Below are 6,769 nucleotides of genomic sequence, written 5' to 3'. Positions count from 1 at the left end.
AAAGTTCACTAGGTATTGTGTGGAGCTTTTCAGAGAACTTTATAATTATTCTCATTAATTTGGAATTTCCAAGAAGAATGAAGAGATATTCCACAGACTAATAATTCTGAAACAAAAAGAATGTGTATCTAAAATTGAGATTGTCAAGTGACCTACTTGCATAAACTCGTCTTCCTTCCTCCACGTTACTTGTTACCTTTGTGCGATCTGAAGTATGTTCTGGAAGAAGAAAATTTGTGGTGAGGCAGTTCACCACACCGCCCAGCGTGTGGGCCAAGAATGAGAGAGCCGTCGCTCGGGAAGGTCGCCCGGCAGTGAGCGTAAGGACACCCAGGGCGCAGCGGCCCTTGGGCGGGACAGCATCCACGCGGTCTTACGTGGCAAGAAGGCCAGGGTGTTTACGCCGGTGAAGAGAACCCTGAAGATTTAAGAAATCTGAGATTGAAGGGGAAAAGGCAGTGGCCGCTTCTTTGTGGAACAAAGAGCTCCCTCTCCCACTGGTAAGTTTCTGGTTTGTTTTGGAATTTAGAAAATGTCGTACCTGTGTTGTCTTAATAACTTGTTTAATGACTTGAAGGTAAAAAAAAAACAAAAAAACAAAAAAACGTTGCAAAGTTGATATCCTCAAGTTCCGATGATGGTCCTTGGAGGCGGGTGTGATTCGGGACTCGGACAAAGTCACCCCGTCAGTCTGGGGCAGTGGAGGGATTTGGGTCCAGATTTGTCCGATGCCAGCGTCGGCGCTCTTTCTGTCTCACAGAGACGTCAGACACGACCTTCAGCTGCCTGTGACCTGATGCCAGGGGGCTTGCCCGCTGAGAGGCCCGTAGCATTGGCCAGGAGCCTAGGAAACTAGGAGCAGTCATGGGCATGAGCCATCACTGTAAGGGAGACAGGCACACTCTACGAACCCAAGCCCCACACAGTCTCCCTGACTTGCCGCGCACGCCGTGGGCTGTGTTACAACACGGGGTGCTGCTGTGTGTCCACATGGATGGAGTGCAGAGGAGGGGAGAGGCTGTGTGGGGAGAGGGAGGGAGTGACATGGACGACTGGAGAAAGGGGTGGGGGAGCCTGGAGGAGAGCGAGGGGTGCTGGCCAGCAGGGGTGACGGCAGGAGGAGGGGTGGGGGAGGCAGGAGGAGAGCGAGGGGTGCTGGCCAGCAGGGGTGACGGCAGGAGGAGGGGTGGGGGAGGCAGGAGGAGAGCAAGGGGTGCTGGCCAGCAGGGGTGACGGCAGGAGGAGGGGTGGGGGAGGCAGGAGGAGAGAGAGGGGTGCTGGCCAGCAGGGGTGACGGCAGGAGGAGGGGTGGGGGAGCCTGGAGTGAGCTCGGCTGGGGGCGCGGGGCCACCCGTGAACACGCGTTCGTATGGGCACGTCCTCCTGGGTGCGGCCCAAGAGGCTTCCCCATGGTGTAATTCATGGGAAGATATTCTTGTGATAACATCTCTTCCAGGCGAAAGTGACAAATGGGTGACAAATGGTTTCGCCGTGTTGTGGGTTACGCTATTGATGCCATTAAAAAAATACCGTTGCTGCATTTACACAACGATGCTGGGGACATGTGCCTGGATGTTGCCTTGTGTTTGCTCGTATTAAATGTCTCAGACCTTCTGAGCCGTCCCTTACCTGGAGGTCTCTCATCTAATTATATCAAGTCCCTGAGGCCGACTCAGAAAGAGGAAACGAAGCCGGAGAGAGAGAGACTGCGCAACCAAAATAAGTCCCGCTGAGCCCGGACCTCAACCTTGTGAGTTTTTTCCCAGGGGAGACCCTCAGGTGCACACTCAGATGGCCGACTCTCATTTTAGGCGCAGTTCTGATAAGTGAGGCTGTTTGGCTTCCCGAAGTGGAAAGGTCAAGTGCCTGAGTCAGACCCTGAGAGCCGCAGGCCCGGCAGCCGTCAAGGGCCGGGGGGGGGAGGGGAGGGGACGGATCCCAAAGGACAGACTGGACGGCGCCACGCACGTCACCGGGGGGGTCGTGTCGGGCCGACGGGCGGGGCCCCGGGAGGCGAACAGCCGGGGCCCGGCAGTGGGCGCGATGCGGCAGAAGCTGGGGACCGCGGGGACACCGGGCGGGGCTGGCCGGCGGCCCGTTCGAGCGGCGCGTTCGCGTCCGACGGCCAGGTCTCGGCTTTCAGCGCAAAGCTGCCAACGATCGCCCTTCGTTGGAGTCACGTGCAACCGCCGGGCACCGCCGAGGGGCGGAGGGCGGGAGGCTCGGTGCTCAGGTCCTCGGTCAGAGCTCAGAGGACATAATGGCCACACGCCGGTCTTAAAATCCGAGAAGCGTTCCGTGGCAGAGAGGCCTGGTTCGGAAACACAGACACTCCTTCTTACCTTTCAAACCTTGTTTCGTTTTGGAGGAAGAACGAGGGAGCGGGTGTGTCGAAAACAGCACCGAGCAGAGAAAGAAGACAGGTGCGAAAGACGGGCGGCCGGGGAGGAAGGGCGAGAGGTCGGAGGAAGAGAAGCGAGGAGAGAGGCAGAGGCTGCAAAGGGGGGAAACCGAGGCAGGGCCGGCGGCCTCGCTGGCGGAGGGTCCCCGCCCACGCGGGGGTGCGGGGGTCCCAGAAGCGGGGCTCTGCGCCTCCCCGCTCGGCGCCCTCCTCCCGCCATCGGCGTCCTTCCAGGTGGGGAGCATTCCGGGCTCCTCCCGGCCCCGGGCACACCCTCCTCCTCGCGGTACCGCGGCTGAAGTCCTGGGGGCCAGGGCACCATGAGCTTCCTGAATGCAAACTCGGAGCCCTCAGCGGAGGCCGTGTGGACCCTTCCTGCTCAAGCGTGGTGCTAGGACTGCGGGATCGCAGGCCCCACCCGGCCTGCAGGGGTGGGGGCTCCGCATGGAGCCTCAGCCGTAGGGACGGGCCAGTGTAGGGACGGGTCAGTGTACTGACGGGCCAGGGTTAGGAGGCCGCCGGGGCTGCTGGCCTCGTTCTCCCTGTAAATTTGCTGCAGGGATAAGCAACCCCCCTTTTCTGGTCCAAACCATGGAAGCAGCTGCCTGCTGTGACTCCCGGAGGGGTTTGGGGTGTGTGTGTGGGTGTGGGTGTGTGTGGGGGTGTATGTGGTGTATTTGAGGTGTGAGGCATGTGCGTGTGGGCGTGTGGGGTGTGGGGGTGCAGGGGTATAAGCTGCGGTGTCTCTGAGGTGTGTGGGGGGGGTGGGAGCAGCCTGTGACCGTCTATGCCCACGTCCCCTTTCTCATGTCTGTAGCACCTTTATAAATCAGCCTGGCCTTTGCCATCAGAATGAAAATGCATCTGGTCCCGAATCTGGGTCACCGGGGAGCGCAATGAATCGGCGGAGGCCTCCGGCCCTTTGCTCGGCACCTCTCCCCCGTCATGCACAGCGAGCCCCGTGGGGGACCGAGGCGACGATGTCTTTACAGGCTCAAGGAAGGAGGCTTGAGCCTTTCTTGTGGCTTTATCTGACATCAAAGTCATGTGACGTGTGGCTTCCAGATTTCTTTCTGGCAGATAAACAGATGTTTGAGCACAACACCGTCCCCTGTCTTGTGCGTACAATTAAATGAAAATACGATGGACAAGTCAGTGTCCGTTGCTCTCTTGGTCAGTTTGAGCTTTCTCGGGGTCTGTGGGGTCAGCTGGACTGACCCGGGGAGTTCCTCCCGCAAGCGCTTCTGAAACCGTGGTTGGCACAGGGGCACGGGGGTCTCTCGTCTCCAGCCTCGCGTGGGCCAGGGGGTCCGAGCCCGGCCCGGAGTCCTCTGGGCTCCCGATCTGGCGGAAAGGTGCCGAGCAGACCCTCCCGTCGTCCTCGCTCTATCTTGTGGCGAAACTAGTCATGCCCGCCTGGAGGCATTTTGTGCTAGTTTTCAGTGAGTCTGAGACAGACCCGTCCCGTTGGAAGTTCGTTTTAGGGCTACTTAGAGCTGTTTTCTTCATCGTGATCATGTCGTCCGGTAGAGGAGGGCATGTTCCTTGGCTGCCCGGACCGAGCCGGGGCTGGTGCCCAGCAATCCGACATTTCCTGGATCTGCCTTGAAGCAAACTAGCCTGCTCACGGTTCTGGAAACTGACAAAAAATGACGCTTACAGGAACACCCAGACAGCGCAGATGGTCGGGAAACATCTAGAGGGTGCAAGTTTTCCAGCAGTGGTACCTGTCATGGTCGTTGCAGTCCCCATCTCCCAGTTCTTAGAAATTGTTTCATTGTGTGAACGGCGTATCTCGTTGACCATGTGTCTGAGAGACATGGAAAGAAAGGGACACTTCTTACATTAACCCCCTAAGCCCTCACCACTGTCGCTTTAATGTTTCCCATCCCACGCTCCATTCTGATCAGAGTTTTCTCATCCTTTCTCACTTTGACTTACAACAACTCATAATTTTTCACACTTACGGTGTCTAGAATGTTGTGGTCAGAGTTAGAACTTTATTTATTTATTTTTGAGAGAGGGTGGGGGGGAGAGAGGAGAGGGAGAGAGAAAGAGAAAGAGAATCCTAAGCAGGTTCCACGCTCAGCACAGAGCCCGACGTGGGGCTGGATCCCACGACCCTGGGATCATGACCTGAGCCGAAATCGAGAATCAGAGACTCCACTGACCGAGGCACCCAGGTGCCCCAGAGTTAGAGCTTTAAACGTGGGACCTCGAGCAAAATTTTGTAGAGGTGGCTATCGGCGTGAGGCCAACCCCCACGTCTTGAAAACGTCGCCTTCGTGCTGTGTCTCTGGAAGACGGGGGGAGCCCGCACCTGTCTCGCTCCCACAGGAGCACTTTCCTACACTGCCTCGCTCGCGTCCCTCATTCTCCTGGACTCCCCAGCTTTCCCAGACCCTTTCGCGGGGCCCCGGACTGCCTCTTCCACACGCTGCCCTCCCAGCCTTTCCTTGCTCCCACTACCGCCTAGCTCCTTAGCTTCAGGCCAGACTAACCTCCGTTCCCGGGTACGTGAGGCCACAGACCCACCGTGTCCAGTCTCCTGACTCGGCTGCACAGTACATCTGGGGAGGGGAGAGAACGGCTCCAGGACCGGGAAGCCAGTCCTCTCCCCTCCCCCCACCCAGTTCCTCCTGTCTCCAGCTGAACCGTCTCCATATCTTTTGGCCCAACTTTTCCTCTGATACAACGGAGAAGGAGGCCAGCGGGCGCTTGTCCCGGGGGGCGGGGGGAGGCAGCCACCTTCCCCGTGGCCCCCCGGCCCCGGCCGACCAGCCTCCCTCCTCCCCTCGTCCGTCCTGGTTTCAGGCCCAGTCATGCTCTGCAACGAGGCAGCCGGCTGTCCTAACTGTGGCAGGGTGGACGGGCTCCTTCACCCCAGTCCCCGGGGCCGTGACTTCCGTCACACGCAGAGTGACCGGCCCAGGACCGTCCTGGTCTCAGCCCTGAGGTTGCCGCATCCCGCGAGGCCCTCCCGTCGCTGGCGAACCCGGCTGGTCGGCCCTGATCCCGGCAGCCCCACAAGGGGAACGAGGAGGCCAATGCTGGCGTGAAGGGCTGACCCTTGTTGCTGTGGGCTCGGGGGTCCCGTCCTGGTCTCTCAGGGGCCGGGGTCTCCTCTGCACTCGTGGGCTGTGCCCGGGGGCTAAGCAGAAACAACCCGAGTCAGAGAGCCAGAGGGGGTGGTATCCGTGCCCGGGTGAGGGTCCCGGGGGTCCGGTGTGGGGTCAGAGGCGCTGAGTCTTGGAAACTGCGCTCGTGGTTGCCGCTCTCCGTCGCCCCATTCCGTGGCCTCGAGTCTCAGTGCTGATCTCTCGGCAACAGATTTCCTAAGCTGCGGCCTCGGTTTCCTCGGTGTCGTCTCCTTTAAACCCTTGCAACCAGCCCTCACCCGGACGTTCCACTGAGAGTCTGTCCTCAGGGAGCACCGTGAACCCTAGCGACCGCACACGAAGGTCGCGTTTGAGTCCTCACTCTGCACCTGCCTTCAGGCCCTGTCCTGCCCTGTCTGCCTCAGTAACGCCGTGGCAACTCTTGTGTGGCGTGTTCTTCCGGCCACTTCTTTCCTGTTTCCCTCACTTCAGTTTGTCCTTCTGCTCCTAAGCATAAGCGCAGGTTCGGAGAGCTTCCGTCCACACCTCTGAGCTCAACCACACCCTCTCCACACAGAGCTCTTTCTGCACCTCTGCTATAGCTGCTCATTTAGGACCCAACACCACCATCGCCATCACCAGCATCCCCACCATCATCATCACCATCATCCCCAGCCCCATCATTCCCATCATGACCACTGTCATCTCCATCATCATCACCATCATCCCCAGCCCCATCATTCCCATCATGACCACTGTCATCTCCATCATCATCATCATCATCATCATCATCCCCATCCCCATCATCCCCATCGTGACCCACCGTCATCTCCATCATCATCACCATCATCCCCAGCCCCATCATTCCATCATGACCACTGTCATCTCCATCATCATCATCCCCATCATCCCCATCGTGACCACCGTCATCTCCATCATCATCACCATCATCCCAGCCCCATCATTCCCATCGTGACCACCGTCATCTCCACCATCATCATCGCCACCATCATCATCATCAATTTTTGTGGCCAAACACTGTGCGTGATAAGCACTTTATGAATCTTTTACATGAATCCTTTATAAATCCCTAACCTTTATCTTATCAAGGAGGAGACAGACCCCCAGATTAACTTGACAAACAACCAGTTTGTGGCTGAGATGGATCTAAGTCTTGTCAAGAATCTCCAGTGACACAAGCCTCCGTTTCCTCACAACCCGTGTACCCTACATTCAACTCGTTTCCCTTCCCCCTCAGATCAGTGTCTGT

The 6,769-nt window shown here is 58.2% G+C and overlaps 1 protein-coding gene across 1 annotated transcript in view; it reads left to right on the top strand.

The window, feature by feature from the left end:
- The first annotated feature begins 260 nt into the window (after nucleotides 1-260).
- CCR6 (C-C motif chemokine receptor 6) overlaps nucleotides 261-6,769 on the top strand; it is a 28,192-nt gene continuing 21,683 nt past the window's right edge. Inside the window, exon 1 of the mRNA XM_019412775.2 lies at nucleotides 261-500. The gene's annotated coding sequence lies outside the window, so the exon portion shown is untranslated. The remainder of the gene's footprint in view (nucleotides 501-6,769) is intronic.

This window comes from Panthera pardus, unplaced genomic scaffold (assembly GCF_024362965.1).
Source record: "Panthera pardus isolate Hobbes unplaced genomic scaffold, ASM2436296v1 HiC_scaffold_17, whole genome shotgun sequence".
Classification (NCBI taxonomy): Eukaryota; Metazoa; Chordata; class Mammalia; order Carnivora; family Felidae; genus Panthera; species Panthera pardus.
Note: the sequence above shows the minus strand (reverse complement) of the source record. Positions and strands in the feature narration are given on the sequence as shown.